General features: G+C 45.6%; 1 protein-coding gene across 2 annotated transcripts in view; it reads left to right on the top strand.

The window, feature by feature from the left end:
• The window catches only part of tiam2a (TIAM Rac1 associated GEF 2a), a 139,848-nt gene that overhangs the window by 27,183 nt on the left and 95,995 nt on the right, over nucleotides 1-16,670 (top strand). For both annotated transcript variants that reach the window (XM_079528271.1, XM_079528270.1), the window contains exon 2: nucleotides 13,862-13,965. The gene's annotated coding sequence lies outside the window, so the exon portion shown is untranslated. The remainder of the gene's footprint in view (nucleotides 1-13,861; nucleotides 13,966-16,670) is intronic.

Raw genomic sequence — 16,670 nt, 5'->3', positions numbered from 1 at the left:
GATTTCTAAACGGATTCTTTCAATGTGAAATGCTACGTTCAAGATCAGGAGAGTTCGGGAAAAAGGCAATTCTCCTGAATGCGACATTCGGGTATATGGCATGGAAAGGAAAGGAGGGGCATTTGCAATTATTTCACCACAGTAAAAAAAACTGCATTCATGGTCTGGAGAAGGCAGTTTTTTTTTTTTTTTTTTTTTTTACAGATGGGTAAAAGGGCAGGGGCTCAAGCCCCCTTAGATGTCGTATGTGTGCACGTGCCTGCTCTTTGCATCTCTGTCTTAACCCATTTTGGGGCGGGGACCCCTTTTGGTGTTAGCATTATGTTATGCTTTAGCTATTGAAAAATAGCAGATCTACAAGCTCATAGCGCGCCACCGAGTGGCGCGCTACGAGCTTGTAGGTCTGCTATTTTTGAAAAATCGAAGAACGACTGAAATAGAAACATAGCTTTTTCAGAAAACTGTCAGGATGTAGAAGACATTTTTTAGAATCTGATCTCAGGTCAAAATGGGTTAAGGTCTATCGCTCTCTCTCCCGGTTCTTCCTTCCTTTCCTTTGTTGCATTCCGCCAGGGACTACTACCACCACCACGTAGGGCATTCACTTCTAGTCATTTTTACTAGTTGACTAGTTGCCTAGTTTACTAGTCGAGTAGTTGTTTAACTACCTATTATGTACAAAATTTAATAAATTAAAAAAATAAACTTATTTTTCTTTTTTTCTTTTTTTTTTAAATAAATATTTGTACATTGAAAAACTGTGTACATGGTGACTATAACTATAATCTACCTGATCTTTTTTTTTTCTTTTCTTATCAACTAGTCAACTAGTACCAACAAGGTCGACTAGTGGATTTACTAGTCGACTAGTAAACTAGTCGACTAGTTGCTTAATGCCCACGGGAGGAGTTGTTGCTCATGGAAAGTAGGTTTTTGTGACATTAATTAGACATAATGAGATAATTTCCAGCTTATACTTCCTCCTCTGTTTAACGCCTCCTTCACCAAAAAAAAAAAAACATTTTACACGTGGGAAACTGAAGTGCCTGCCACTCCCACAGCCAGTTCTCTGGAGCAATTACATTGCAATTTAGAGGCGTTTTAAAAGACACGGACACATGCGGAGTAGTGTGTGGATTAGGTGAGTGAGTGCATGGATGGACCTCTGCTCGTTACACACTGGGTGCTTCAACCACTTAACCCATTTTGGGCGGGAACCCCTTGTGGTGTTTTAAGCATTATACTTTAGCTATTGAAAAATAGCAGAACTACAAGCTCATAGCGCGGCACCGAGTGCCGCGCTACGAGCTTGTAGGTCTGCTATTTTTTGAAAAAACGTGAAAATGTAGTGCAAATCTTTGATTATATTCTTTCAGAGCTAACGTTTTTTAACTCAAATCTTTGCTTCTGGGGGGGTCCCTGGAACAACATATTTTCAGATGGGGGTCGGCAGCCAATTACATATATCTTTGGGGGTCCTTGACATGAAATAGTTTGAGAACCACCGTCAGGATTTAGAAGGCATTTTGTAGAATGGTCCTCGGGTCTAAATGGGTTAAAGCCCATAATGGTTGAGCGGAGTCCCTCAGGGCTCTGTTCTGTTGTTGTGAGTAAAGCCTTCGCTGAAGGTAGCCGATGGACAAGCTCACAACCGCAACGCGTTGATTTGCTATTTTTTCTCAGCAAAAACTTTCCCCACAATACGGATGATGGGGTTTTAAGTGTTTAACCCATTTAGATCTGAGGCCGATTCTACAAAATGTCGTCTGAATCATCACAGTTTTCTGTTTCTATGTCAGGTTCTCAATGTCATGTCAAGGACCCCAGAACTTTTATGAAATTGGCCGCCGACCCCCATCTGAAAATATGTTGTTCCAGAGACCCACCCAGAAGCAAAGATTCGAGTTAAAAACGTGAAAGATTTTTTCAAGATTTTGCAAAAATAGCAGATCTACAAGCTCGTAGAGCTGCGTCACCGAGTGCCGCGCTTTATTATTAACACATTTAGCTGCAGAACCCCTGGTGGTCCCTGGACCCCACTTTGAGAACCACTAATTGATACGATTATGAATGTACAATGAAAAGTCTGATTGGTGACATGTGAAAATGTATCAGTGGTTTGGACCTACCCAGCCTAAACTCACATTGACCTTTGCCTAGTGTCTACCATTCTGCAAGTTGTTTATGACTCTGGGGTGGTTTAACTGTAATGGTTGGGTCGATGGGAGGAGCTGTTTGTGTGTGTGTGTGTGTGTGTGTGTGTGTGTGGTGTATGTGTGCGCGGGGGGCTATCTATTGAGTAGTCTCACGTAGCCACTAGCCAGACAACTATTCCACAATCTTTGAATGCTATTGAAATTGAGGAACTACACTTTCCGAAAGCCGAACACGGAAGCTGGCATCTGTTCGTCATTTCCACTCACGGAAATATATTTTAACATATCTTTTACATTCTATTTTAAAATGTCCTCTCCTGCTAAGCAGCGAGCTATATAATATGCTTACATGATTTTGATTTATATTAGGATAAATCTGCGCGACTGTAAAGACAACATGGAAGTGGGGAGGAGGCTTCACATCCACAACGCTTTGCTCATGATCAGAGCTTCCGTTGCGTGCCTGCTCTTTGCATCTCTGTCTTAACCCATTTTGGGCGGGGACCCCTTTTGGTGTTAGCATTATGTTATGCTTTAGCTATTGAAAAATAGCAGATCTACAAGCTCATAGCGCGCCACCGAGTGGCGCGCTACGAGCTTGTAGGTCTGCTATTTTTGAAAAATCGAAGAACGACTGACATAGAAACATGGCTTTTTCAGAAAACTGGCAGGGTCATGTCCCCCGTCATACAGACTGTATGACGGAGGCACTTATCGGGGCCCAGTCTGGCCATGCAAGGCTATCTACTGAGTGGTGCTGAATGTCAGAGCTGTAGCCTGTTACACTGTCCTTTCAAAGCAAAGGAAGGGAGGGAGCGGAGTCACAGGGAGAGGGTGTCAGAGGTCATTACAGCGTATCTCGGCTGGCTATCAGGGTGGCGTCTTTGGACATCAAATGCTAGAGTTGGGTAACGCTTTGCTGATGCACTGTTTGAACCCTATGGTGCAAACCCTCCCAGTCCACAGTACTCCACACAGACAACAGCAGAACTCCTCCACGTCATGTTCTTCTGAGTGAGTAAAGACACTCGGTGTGGGGGGCGGCCCGAGGCCATTGATTTTGACCGGTGCTGCTTATGCTGACAGCTGACCCCCATATCTCGTCTCTGTCGGGTGGAAACCTGATATGTCCAAAGCTGTTTCTTTTCAGGATTACACATTCAAAAGAACCTTGTGGATCTGCTACTTTTGATGCTTTTGTGTGATGCTGTAGTATGATCAAGTATAGCGTGTTCATCTATGGGGATGAATGAAACGGCGCTCTCCGTTGTGCATCTGTCCCCCCCGTTTCTTTTTCTCAACGTGTATGTTTCTCTGTGACAACCTCGCGGCCGTTGTTTGCGTTAGTTTCCGACGTGCTTTTGTTGGTTCAGTCACTGTGCTTTGCTCCAGTTAGCTCATAACATTAGCCGCTGTAGAGTTATAGCGAGAAAATGACCGTCTTCTAGAGACCAATGAAATATGACTGCAGTTAAGTGTTTTCATCATGTCTCACCAATGACGCCTTTCAAATTCAATGGCGGAAAGTATCAGCTCAAACACGGCAAGTATCGGCTCAAACACGGCAAGTAAAATCTCAAACATTGATACGATGTCAGTGGAGACAAGGACCCTCTCTAAAGGCAGAACTACCTGATTGCTGAGGGATTAGCCCCCACCCCCAGCATAGCTTGTCAAGAATGCTAAAATCTTGGTAATGACTAATTATGGGGTCAGATCATTTGGCAGCACAGTGGAATTAGACCCCTTAGCAGCACCTGCTTTCTCTATGCATGTATGAATATGCATTACAACACTCCTTCTCCACTTTTACTTTAAGTGTTCTTTCTCTCCTCCCTCAGTGTCCGTGTTGTTCACTTCACCCTTCTAGCAGCGCTCTTTCCAAAGAGACGGACAAAGGCCTTTGAGTTGGGACTTGAGGCCCGGCCGTCGTGACTATTGTGTTCTCTAACAAGGTTAGCTTGTTGCTGCTGAATGTTGTGACCTACTGTCTCTGTGCACCACCAGTCTGCCAGCTGCTCGCGATCAGCCCAGTGACTTAGTTTGAATGCTTCTTCTTCAACCAGAGCTTCTTTTAAATGCACGAGGGCCTATCACGCTCCAATATTCAATCTCTTAAAAGGTCCGTGATGCTTTTCTGAATGGACAGAATAGTAGAAAATGATGTGCATTCTTTTGTCAAACGTTCTCGTTCAAAATCTTCGGTGGACCCAAGCATGTTGAAGCACTATAGTTTGACTCATGAATAGCTAATGAGATTAACATGAACATACAATCAAGGGAAATACTTAAATCTCCATTATTAAGCTGACCAGTCGTCCAGGGATTCCCAAACCTTCCCATGTCAATGACTTCCAAATAAAAAAGAAATCCCCTCAGGCCCCGATCTATAACATGTGGCATCATCAGGACACATTGTGAACTCTATTTTTGAAAATGTATATAATAATTACGAGCAATGACATCCAGGTGGAACGTTCATCAATCATTTTCGCCGCTTTGTGCATATTCTATACGTTGGTTATACATAGGACTGGATTGTCTTCGGGAGGACGGTTTGCTTCTTTCTGTTCTGATCCGGTTGTGCTCCTGTGTTATGGGTGGCGTGGCTGTTTCTGAGCGGGGCCACTCCACTCCACTCCACTCCGCTCCGGTCGGACTGTACTGACCACAGCTATGCGCCGCCGGGCCCGCTAACAGAGCCATGAGTGTGCTTTCCACAGACACACAGACAGACAGCGGTCACACTTTGGCTCCATGGTGGACAAAACGCCACATTTTGGTAGGAATTTTAATTCCAAAGAATGTCTGGACGGACGGATCATTATCTTGTGCTTTTAATTAGCTTTTCTTTCTTTCTTCTTATACGCGGGGATAGCAATTTTTGGGTTCTCTCTGTTGTATCACATAATAAACCCTAGCGGTGGTGTCCCTACTCTGCGGCAAACGTTCACTAAAAATAGACAATCTTGGCTATTTTCAGCAAAGATATTCAGCGTGTACAGGGCAGGCCGGGGGAAACAAATAGCGGGGCCTCGTATAGGGCCCTGGGGGACTGTGGGCAGCGAAGTATATTAGGGTTTAAGTGGTTAAACTCTTGTAATTTAGTGCCCTTTTCTTTTCCTTCTCTCTCTCTCTCTCTCCCTCTCCCCCTCCCTCCCTTCCTCCCTCCCTCCTTAGCTGCCTCCCTCCTTAGCTCCTTCTTGGGGTCAATGTGGTATTTAGGGTCAGACAAGAGTCCCAGTCACTGAGCCCCCTCCCCCCCCCACGCCTCCCAGGCAGTGTAACAACCATTATAACCATTTATAACGCCAGCTTGTCTCGCCCAATGGCCTCAGAAATCCACGGAAAGCCGACCGCCTTGGCTGCAGCGAGTCCCTGCATCCTCCCTCGTCCTGCCAACGGAAAAGCTGGCTATAGGAAAACCCAACACTCCGGAGTGTTGTTGGGGCAGTGAGTGGAGGGCTTTTTGTCTGCAAGGACTTTCTAAACAGACAAGAGGCTATAAAATCATCTCGGCTTCTTGAGGGGACTCCCTTCATCGTCGGAGCAGTTTCCACTTTTTTTCCCCCCACTAGTATCCTCCCCTCTCTCTCTCTCTCTCTCTGTTGCCCCGGGTTACGCCCGGGGGAGGGCTGTGATTCGCCGTGGTCAGAAGCCGGGAGGGAATTTCCACGTGTGTCGTGGCCTGTGTGAGTCAGTCAGTCAGTCAGTCAGTCAGTCAGTGAGTGTGTGGCGCGCAGCGCAGCGTGTGTGTGTGTGTGTATGTGTCAGTGAGTCTTCATGGAGAGAATCCACTTTGCGATCAGAGAGCTGCTGCAGCCGCTATGTTCTCTCCTTTCCTGCTCTTCAAAGAGCCGTTAGATTAAAGCCTGGGACAGAGAGGTAAGAGGTGTTTTGGTCTGCGTTTTATCTTCTCTCTCTCTCTCTCTCTCTCTCTTTGTTTCCTCTTATTAGCTGGATTAGGCGGCAGGCTGGAGCGTCAAGAAGTTGACGGCAGGGTTTTGTTTTTTATGGCCAGATGAACAGGTGTTGGCTAGACTGTGACTGTGTGGCTGCATGGATGGGGCTTGATGGCCGTTTATGATCTGGTTTTGTGTGACAGGCTTGTGATATATTTATACGATGTGATAGCTCGCTTGCAGAAGCTCTTGCTGTGCAGCAGCCCAACCATAGATGTTGGCGGTATACGGTTGACGGTTATGTTGTAAAGGTGACCCTTGGCGGTCTCTCGGGAGACCTTGTTATGGCGTTGCTGTGAGGTTCAGCGTCGTCAGCATTTTGAGCATGCTTGCTTATTCATGCTTGCTTATTCATTTAACTCGTCCACCAGCTGATTGCTCTCTAATTTATGTACACTCTCTTTCTCTCACTCACTCACACACAGACACAAACACACCCACATACAACACACACATACACATACAGTACACACACACACACACACACACACACACACACACACACACACACACACACACACACACACACACACACACGCACACACGCACGCACAGGAATAATTGGGCTGGAGAGGTACCACCCAGTCTATAATTTGTGCATCCCATGATGTTAAAGTTGGCACAAGTACTATTTATGTGCTTTTTAACCACACGAACTGTTCCGGGGGTGAACATTCAGCGAAAATGGCAAAACTACAAGCTCACGACACGTTGTTGCTGTGTGAGCCAAATACGAGATTTGGTACAGGGGGGGGGGAAGTAGAGGGCCTAGTATAGACCCCAGGGGCACACCGGTCAAAACAACGACTATAGGGTTTGAGACGGTTTAAAGTGGGGACGCATGGTATGGGAAAGTGTTTAGCAATGTTGTGACTGTCTTGGCACGGCTCTGCGAGGGGCAGCTAGGGAGCGCATCTGTATAAATCATTCGGAAGGCGCCATGTCACTTTTGGTCGGGCGCCAGGCGAGCACCCGTCCTCCTAAAATGTTATAATGATAAACTCAATAGGACAGTAACAAGAACTTTGATGGATGTGTTCAGTGGCTTTGGCAATACAGTCGAAACCTTACCACAACGTAATATGGGGCTTACAGTGGGGTGATTCATAAGCATGCGACCGCAGGACACTGTAAATCTCCTTGGCGTGACACGACTCAACAGTGGGACGAGTCTTCGCTGTGTTTACGCTTAACATGACTTGTTGTTGTTGACGTGTAATAAAACCGCTTACACAGTTCTGTTCAAGCTCCAACTAGTTGAGAACCACCGCAATTGTACTGTAGTTGTATAGCAAGATTGCAAGATTGTGAAGTCCACATTCGGCACCGGTACCAGGTCTTACAATGCGATGAAGCGGTTCCCGGAAAGCCGTTCCAAATGTGAGAGAACCGACCACAATTCCGGTTCCTCAATAATGTGGGATCCGGTTCCCAGCACTAGTGCCAGATAACGTGCGGGGTCGTTCCCATGGGCCAGAGGAGGAAGGGGATATCAGAAGAGAAGTCCCCTGGGATGACGTGATCGGGGGGGGCTCCGACTCTCAGACACTGGCACTGATAACAGAATGATCTCACGCTTTTTTGGGGGAAAACAATAGAATTCAAAAAGGGCAAGAAACTGTTCAGATTGTATTAACCCATTCTGGGCGGGAACCCCTTTTGGTGTTCTAACTATTCTGGACGGGAACCCCTCTTGGGGTTCTGTACAGTATGTACAGTAATTCAAAAATGTAAAATGTTTGATGCTGCTATATAAATATTAAGTTTTTCAGAAAACTTGGGTCAGGATTTAGAAGCGTTTTTAGAATCGCCCTCAGTCCAAAATGGGTTAATGTATTACATCGTCAGATTACGCAATTGAGGACAATTGTTTTTTTGCTTCAGCCATTTTGCCATAATGTTGATTTTGTGATTTCTATCAAAACCAAACACATACTTTGTATGAGAATAATATACCCCATAAAGTCTCGTAAATGTGAACCATAATAATGGGCTCATGGTTTGTTTGTTTGTTCTATAGGGGATTTGTGACGTGAAAAAATGTCCAGTAAGCATTTTCTTATCTCCAAGGTGGCGTCGCAGGCCCCAGAGTGTGTGTTATAAAGAGTGCGCCAGCAGCAGTGTGTGTGTGTGTGTGTGTGTGTGTGTGTGTGTGTGTGTGTGTGAGTTATAAAGAAAGTGCGCCAGCAGCACTGTGTGGTATTTATTTTATAATGTTGAAGCCCTGGCTCTCCGGGGGGGGTGGGGGGGGGGGGGGGGAACCAGGCTTCAAAATGCACCTTCAACAATTTCCCCGGCTCTCATTAGGCCCTTTCACATGTCACGTTCATGTGCTTATATCCCCCGCAGGCTAAGGAGAGCCCCGGGGCTGCTTTAGCCCAAGTTCACTCGGTTGCCTTTACGGAGCCCACAAAGCTTCTCTTAAGCCCTGGGCTAGGCTGGTCACATTTCTTATGCTGCGTTCACACTGGCAGATAGAGAGGTACAACAAGGCTACGCAGCACTTTGGTAACTCTGTGTCTTTCTTTGTAGCCGGAGTTGAAAGCATCCCAACTTCTTTGGTAGCTTTTGCAGCAGCTATACACGTTGGATGTATCTCTGTTATCTTCACGTTCGCTGGTTTACATAGAAAATGAATGGAAGCCTGGGCCTTTTGTAGCTGCCAGTGTGAACGCAGCGTTACAGTTAACCACTTGAAACGTACTGTATGTTGGCTGGGAGGGGGGGGGAGGGGGGGGGGGGCTAGAAGACCCCTCATTTGTGCCCTCTGCACCAAGTCTCTTAGCCCGAAATGAACTTGTAGAATGGCTATTTTCACAGAATAGAGCGGTGCCGCCCAGAGCCCGAGCAGAGGACTTTTGTGGCAGTTCTGGACAACCGTGGGTGTTTCTTTGTCAGGCATGCCCAAATATGGAGTCTATGCAGATGTCAGAAGGATGTCAGAAGTCGGTGGACGAACCCGTATTAGACTAGGCATGCCCAAATATGGAGTCTGGCCCGGGCAGAGGCCTTGTGATGTCAGCTGAGGTCTTTTGTGGTGGTTCTGGACAACCGTGTGTCCGACCGACCCACCGGGCACTGACTGCACTCCCTGTGGGGGTGTGGAACGCGTGTGTCGAATTTGAAGTTGGTGTAGTGGGGCGAACAACGGTTCTCGAGTTACGTGGATTACAGACGTACAGACGTCCACACACACAGAGACTTGGTGCATTTATAGTTCGATGTTCACGACTTGCCCATAATAGGGATGCTAGGGGTTTAAGCACTGACACCCCGAAACCCTTACACATCTTTAACTCTAATGCAGAGCAGGGCCAACAACAAGTGTAGGGTTTAACTCAAAAACATGGCAGCATAAAGCCTTAGCCATGGGCCTAAAATCTCTACTAGACCGTTGCTAAGAAAGGCACTCTTTGTCTTTTTTTTTTTTTAACTTTTTTTTTTTTATCACTGGTGGTTCTTCTGCTGTCAGCGACATCCCTTCTTCTTCAGCCGTGTTTATACCGGGTTGAAGTGTGGGCCTCTGCCTCTGTCAAACCCTGAGACACCCTCCCGCACCCACGCGCTCCTCCACCACCAGACTAAACACGTAGTCACATCCGTGGGAGTCGTCCGGGGGCAAGTCGGAGAAGAATGCCAGGTCACGAGGGGGCTGTCGAGGGTGGGGTGGGGTGGCGTGGCAGTGGTCTCTTGCCCTCTGAGCAGATGGTCTGCAAGGAGACCTATTGAGGAAGAGGAGGCGAGGGTTCAGACTAGTGTGGCAGCTAAAAGGAAGACTTGTCTTGTTGTTCTCCTTCAAAACAGGGCCACAATGCGCCAGTTCAAGCCGCGGCAGAAGGCAAACGTGTGTGTGTTTGTGTGTGTGTGTATGTGTGTGTGTGTGTGTGTGTGTGTGTGTGTTGGCACGCCTTTAAGTCTTTTCATGCCCTCAGCTCTCCTTAAGCTGAATCAACTTAGTATGAGACGTTGAAAGAAAGCAGCATTGTGTCAGTTCGGACATCCAGCTTTACGCTGACTCTTCAGCTGCTGCTGCTGCTGCTGCCACTGTCTTTACTTGACTAGAAGAGCTTTGTTTGTGTTTTTATTTGCTTATTCATGAAGAAGAGAGACCTCAAGTCCCTTTCCTTTCACTATTTTGCTTCCAGATGCTATTAGCCAAAACATTCTACTTTTCGCTGAATGGGTAGAGAGGTCGTCTAGGAATCGTATCATGCCGGGGGGGTTCGTGGATCTGCTATTTTCACTATTTATCTGTAGACCCAAGTCAAACAAAATGTAATCTCTCGAGAAGAGATTCCGAGCGATGCTACTGAATCTGTCCGCAGGGCCATTCAGAATGTGTATACGTTGTTGTTAGTGGGGAATGAAAACGTCGGCGCCCCACAGGAAGTGGAGGGCCGAGGGTGGCAAATTCAAGGAAACAAATACCAGAGGCTGCTGTTTTTCCTTTTTTTATTGTCGATAGGTTCCCAGATTGAGCAAATTGTAATCACTCACCAAGTGCTTATCATCAGGGTAGGGTGGGGGGGTCCCCAGTTCAAAGGTTATTTTGGGGGGTCACGCGGCCTGACAAGGTTGAGAACCATCGTATCAGACGTCGGATAGAAGGACAACACGGAGCAGTCATGTCATGTGATCGTGGGACACGGCTTTTCCCAGGTTAATGAGGGCGAACCTGCCGCTTAGCTGTGGTTGAATGAGAGGTCAGCTGCTGTTGACCACACGTGGTCATCCCTTTAGATTTACCTTGGGACGTCGGAGTGACCGGAGGTGTCTATTTGTGACGCTGTAGGCTGCAAACTTTGTGTGTGTTGTGTACAAATGTGCATTCACGTCTCTCTCTCTGATCGCAAAAGCATATTGTGAAAATGTGCGAATCGGATCAATTCAAATTACAAAGATACCCCGCTTGTATGTGTCACAGCCCGTTTCCGAGTACATGGATGGAGACTTTTCATGGAACGTTTGGTCATGAAAGACAGTTGTAGAGTCCTTGAAGTCATGTGCACACACAATACGTCAAAACGTGTATGAATGCTGTTGACGACTATGTTAATGACTGGTGTTAGTCTATAAATCCTTTGAACAGATCAGAATGCTAGTTCAAGTCATTACCACGCCGGTACAACGGGCCACTGGCAAACTGTCAGAATATAAATAAACCTACTGTACGTTTTAACAACTTAAGCCCGCTGCACTTAGAAGTACATTGGATCAATGTTTGCTCTGTACTTGGTCTGCCCCTTTCCCTCTACACCAAACCTCCTCACCGAAAACAGCCAGTTTAAACCCGCACAACTCGACTCGTCGTGAGCTTGTAGATCTGCTGTTTTCAATGGCTGTTCACTCCAAAATAGAAACGCTTGTATTCACGTGGTTAAGAAGACCATGGTTGCCTCTGTTGCAATATTTAAAAAAAATCTTCTAAATCCTCCAGTTTTCTGAAATAAATATTTTTCAAAAATAGAAGATCTACAAGCTCGTAGCGCGCCACTCGGTGGCACGCTACGAGCTTGTAGATCTGCTATTTTTCAATAGCTAAATTATAACATAATAATAATAAAACACCAAAAGGGGTTCCCGCCCAAAATGGGTTAAATCACATGAACATTGCAACCTTCCAATGTTTTTGGTCAAATATAGCAACGTTTCACATTGTTTTTCAAATATTAAATCACACGTTGCGAAGCGTTGTGATGAGCTTGTATGAGCTATTAAGTACAGTATACTGCTGGAGAAGTGGTTAAAAAGGACTGGTCTGGTTAGTAATAGTATTATTGATTATCATCAGTTTCCTGGTCATGTTTTTGTTTTGGCATTCACCCCGAACAGCGAACACTGGACTTGACCTTTTGTCCTGTTGCTTGAGTTTTGACACCTCTTGTCCTATATTTGCAGTACTCTCAAATTCGATCCGCGGTTAAGTCCCCTGGTATGTCCTCCTCGGCCCATGTGTGTTTATACATAGACTCATGTTTGTACCAGAGTCCATTTTGCTCAGCAGCCCCAGTGTTCCTTAATCTCACCTCACAAAGTCAAGGTTCATCTAAGCAGAGAGAGATCAACTCTGTTAATTCTGCAGATCTCTTAATCCCCAAGGTTAAGGCTTTTGTGCAGCGGGCTTGGGCTATTTACACCTGTATCCTTGATTCCCCGCACGCACGCACGCACGCACGCACGCACGCACGCACGCACGCACGCACGCAACGCACGCACGCACGCACGCCGACGCACGCACGCACGCACGCACGCACGCACACACACTGTATTATACTTGCGAGGACATCAACATTTTACGACGACAATTTCATGAATGCCATTTTTACCATTTTGGGGCATTTCAACCGTAAGCCGAAAAATAGCCCATCTCCAAGTATTTTTCGGTGCACGGCTGAGTATAAAGAGTATAAAGAACTTCTAAATGCCTAATCCTAAATCTAACCCTAACCTGAGTCTAATTGTTAACGTATCTCAAAAACTATCTTTTCGACATTACAACAACAATGTTTCTTGCCTATGGTCCTCATCTATTTGTCATTCTACTATGCTTGACATTTGATACTCACAAGTATAGTAATGCAAACACGCACACGCACACGCACACGCGCACACACACACACACACACACACACGCACACCGCACACGCACGCACAACACACCACACAACCACACACACACACACACACACACTGAGAGTGAGAGTGAGAGTGGAGTCACGCTGCTTCCTAGAAAACAGCCGACGTGCCGGCAAAGAAAGCCCTCCAGTCGTTCCTTCTGGTTTTGGAACCATGCCCCGGTCCGGTCGAGAGTGGAAACAGAGCGGGAGAGGAGGGGGGGGGGGGGGGGGGGGAGAGAGAGAGGGAGAAAAAAAAGCAGCAGTTGGAGCTGGAATTCATGTTTAAAAATAAACAACGGGGGTAAACTGTAGACTGCTTTCACAAACTTTCCCAACCCTGATCAAAAGACGACGTCACTGAGTTGTGTGGAGTTGGAAAAATGCGAGTGATGTTTAGCTTGGAGGCTGGCTTTCAGACCTGGAGGTTTTGGACCAGGAGGGGTGGAGACACACTTTCTCTCCACAGTAGTCACAGAGCCAGGGTGCCAGCCAGGCGACTGGGTCCTTCTGCTCGGTTAACTGCACACGTACAGTAGCAGGGCGTCTGCTGCCTACTGGAAGCTTCGTGTTTTGCCGTGGTGGGGATTTGTTTACTGCAGTAGAAGAGCAACGGGATTATTTTTTTGACAGCAAAAACCTCCTCATCTTGGCTCTTGACTGTTTTGCATATCAGACTTTTTTAGACGAAGTGTGGTCCTTTTTCTGTTCTTTCAGGTACAGACTGAGCAACATCTCAAGTGTGTGTTTGCCGGGACTGTTCTCCTATTGGTATATTCTCCGACTGTATGTTATGTTGTGATGTTCAGATGTCTGGCTGGCGACGGTGGTACTTGCTTATTAAAATGTCCCCATGGCAAAGCTCAAGGATTAGGTCTACTCTCTAATTGGCAGGCCTGTTATCAGCCATGGTTGTTCATTACTAGCAGACAAGCTGTGTTTCTGTGACAAGAGACTGATCGCTAACCCAGCCTCTCCTCTCTCTCTCTCTCTCTCTCTCTCTCTCTCTCTCTCTCTCCCTCTCTCTCTCTCCCTCTCTCTCTCTCTCTCTCTCTCTCTCTCTCTCTCTCTCTCTCTCTCTCTCTCTCTCTCTCTCTCTCTCTCTCTCTCTGTGTGTTTCCTCCCTCAGATGAACTTCACGGTGAAGCAACACAGCCAGCGGGTTCTGAGAGACGAGGTGCAACCAAACATGAGCGTCTGCGGGCTGCACTTGGATGAGACACACTAGAGCAGGTGAGTCCGAAACACCATCCATTATTCCCTCAGCGACTATTCTATCAATTCATTTTTCGCTTAATCATATCATTGAGAAGTGCACGGTGAAAACAAATATATACATTTTGTTGTCTTTATCAACGACACGGAAAATCACATGAGCCTTAATTTATGCTTCAAAGTCTATAAGTTCACAACCTGTTGCGAACACGTTCATTCAGTGTTGATCATATCATAATTGAATCAAGGTTGATTCATTGTCTAGATTGATATGTCGACATCGATGATGACTGCAATCTTCAGCATGACAGTATCACAGGGATTCAATAACTTTTTGCTATCTGGGGAGTTTGTAGATTTGATTAAAATCTTGATTAATTAAAACATTGATTAACTGTTGCACTTATCCTTCCAATTTGTTGTCTCCTTCCAAATTGTTACTTGTCTGGATGATGCTACTGGAGACTAGGTTTGAAGACGATGAAATGTGTCTTGGGTTCTGTTTGTATGGTGGTGTTGTGTGATGTAATCACACGGTACGGAACAGAAGCTGTGGCCGTGTGATGCGCTGCTGCCAACCAACCAGATCCGTGTGTGTGAACCGAGACGATGGGCTGAGCCCGACATCAAACCGGTTATGAGAAATGTGTCTGGTCACGGCTCTCCGTCTGTAATTTAAGAGCGTTAACAGTGGTCTGGAAGGGATTTCTTTTACACTGTCCTGTCATACATAATAGCCATATGGGAGCTTGGAGCGCCTTTGTCACACTTGACTCTGCATAAAGAAGAAAGGGATGTACGGCATGGTAGAACGACAGAGGCTTAATTATCCGGTATTAAATCCTAATGCGCGATCATGCAGTTTTCTGTGGTCTTCTGTACGCATTTTGGATGACATTGTACCTCTCTACAGCACTAGTGTCCCACTGTTGAAGTCTACCCAGATTAGGCAAGGCAAGTTTTTTTTTTAAGTCTTGACACCAAGACGATTCAAAGTGCTTTACATAAAAACCTTAAAGGGGAATTTCTTCCTAACCCTTTTTTTACAAAAGTAAGTTGATAATTATGTATATTGACCAAAATAATATATATATATTAGGGGAGCTGGTCCTGGAACTGGAGCTGGAGCTGCTGCTGGAGGGGTCTAACGCTAGAACTCCTATTTTTTGTTTACATCTGTTCTAGATGATGTGACAGCAATACTCCATGCATTGTTGACACTGCACTCTTCCTGGTCTACGTGAGCTGACGTTAGACCCCCCCAGGAGCAGCTCCAGCTCCAGGACCAGCTCCCCTATATCTTTATTTATTTTTTAATATATATTTTTTGTCAATATACATAATTATCAACTTACTTTTGTAAAAAAAGGGTTAGGGAGAAATTCCGCGCGTCAAGAGAGAACCATATAACGACCTCTCACAGTCCCTGTCCATTTCTTAAAAAAATTCAAAAAGCTTTCAAAGATTTTCAAAAATGGCAGTCAGATCTACAAGCTCACAACGAGCCGTGGTGTGTGGAGAGCCGGTAGATCAGCTGTTTCCACTATCCATCGCACAGCAAAGAATATCGTCTCTGTCGGGTGGAAACTGGAAACCTCATGTCCAAAATGTACTTCTCAGGATTCAACTTCAAACGTATCCATCAAAAATAGCAGATGGCAAAATAGCAAAACGTGCTGCATCGCACCACCACGCCACGCTTCGAGCTTGCAGATCTGCACATTTTTGAGTGGTGTAAACCACTCCTACAACTGGCTTTGTTAGTTTACGTGTCTGTCTGTCTGTTTGTCTGTCTGTCTGTTCGTACCAAAAAATGAGCATGGTTGCTATGGTCACCCAGTTCACACGGGTGTGATTTCATTACGTCAGACATTACGTCAGACCACAGCTGATCAGTCTATATAAAACCTTACACCACTCAGTTCACACGGGTGTGATTTTTATACTTTTGTATGACGCTGTAATAAGATCAAGACCATTAACCCATTTAGACCTGAGGACGATTCTATAAATGCTCACGGTTATCTGAAAAACCCCATGTTTCTATGTCAGTGGTTGAAGGTTCTCAAACATTTTCATGTCAAGGACCCCCAAAAATACATGTAATTGGCTGCCAACCCCCTTCTGGAAAATATGTTGTTCCAGGGACCCTCCAGACGCAAAGATTTGAGTTAAAAACGTTCGCTCCGAAAGAATATATATATTCAAAGATTTGCGTCACCTTTTCACGATTTTCGAGTGCCGCGCTATGAACTTGTAGATCTGCTATTTTTTAATAGATAAAGCATAACATAATGCTTAAAACACCAACAGGGGTTCCCGCCCAAAATGGGTTAATTCACAAAGAAATATCAAAAGAAGTTAACCCATTTTTGGGCGGGAACCCCTTTTGGTGTTTTAAACATTATGTTATAATTTAGCTATTGAAAAATAGCAGATCTACAAGCTCATAGCGCGCCACTCGGTGGCGCGCTACGAGCTTGTAGGTCTGCTATTTTTGAAAAATCGTGAAAATATTTATTTCAGAAAACTGGAACATTTTGAAGATTTTTTTAAAATTTTGAGGTCAAGCCTAAATGGGTTAAAATACGAAGATAAGAGGTCTCTGCCCGACAGCAACGATAATAGGGCTTCAGTGGTTTAGTCATTCACAAGTAGTGTAATGTACTGTACCAGCCAGCCTGTGGCTTTGAATTATGTGTCATAACTCAATGTTATGGCAC

The sequence above is a fragment of the Electrona antarctica genome (genome assembly GCF_951216825.1).
Source record: "Electrona antarctica genome assembly, chromosome: 18".
Lineage (NCBI taxonomy): Eukaryota > Metazoa > Chordata > Actinopteri > Myctophiformes > Myctophidae > Electrona > Electrona antarctica.
Note: the sequence above shows the minus strand (reverse complement) of the source record. Positions and strands in the feature narration are given on the sequence as shown.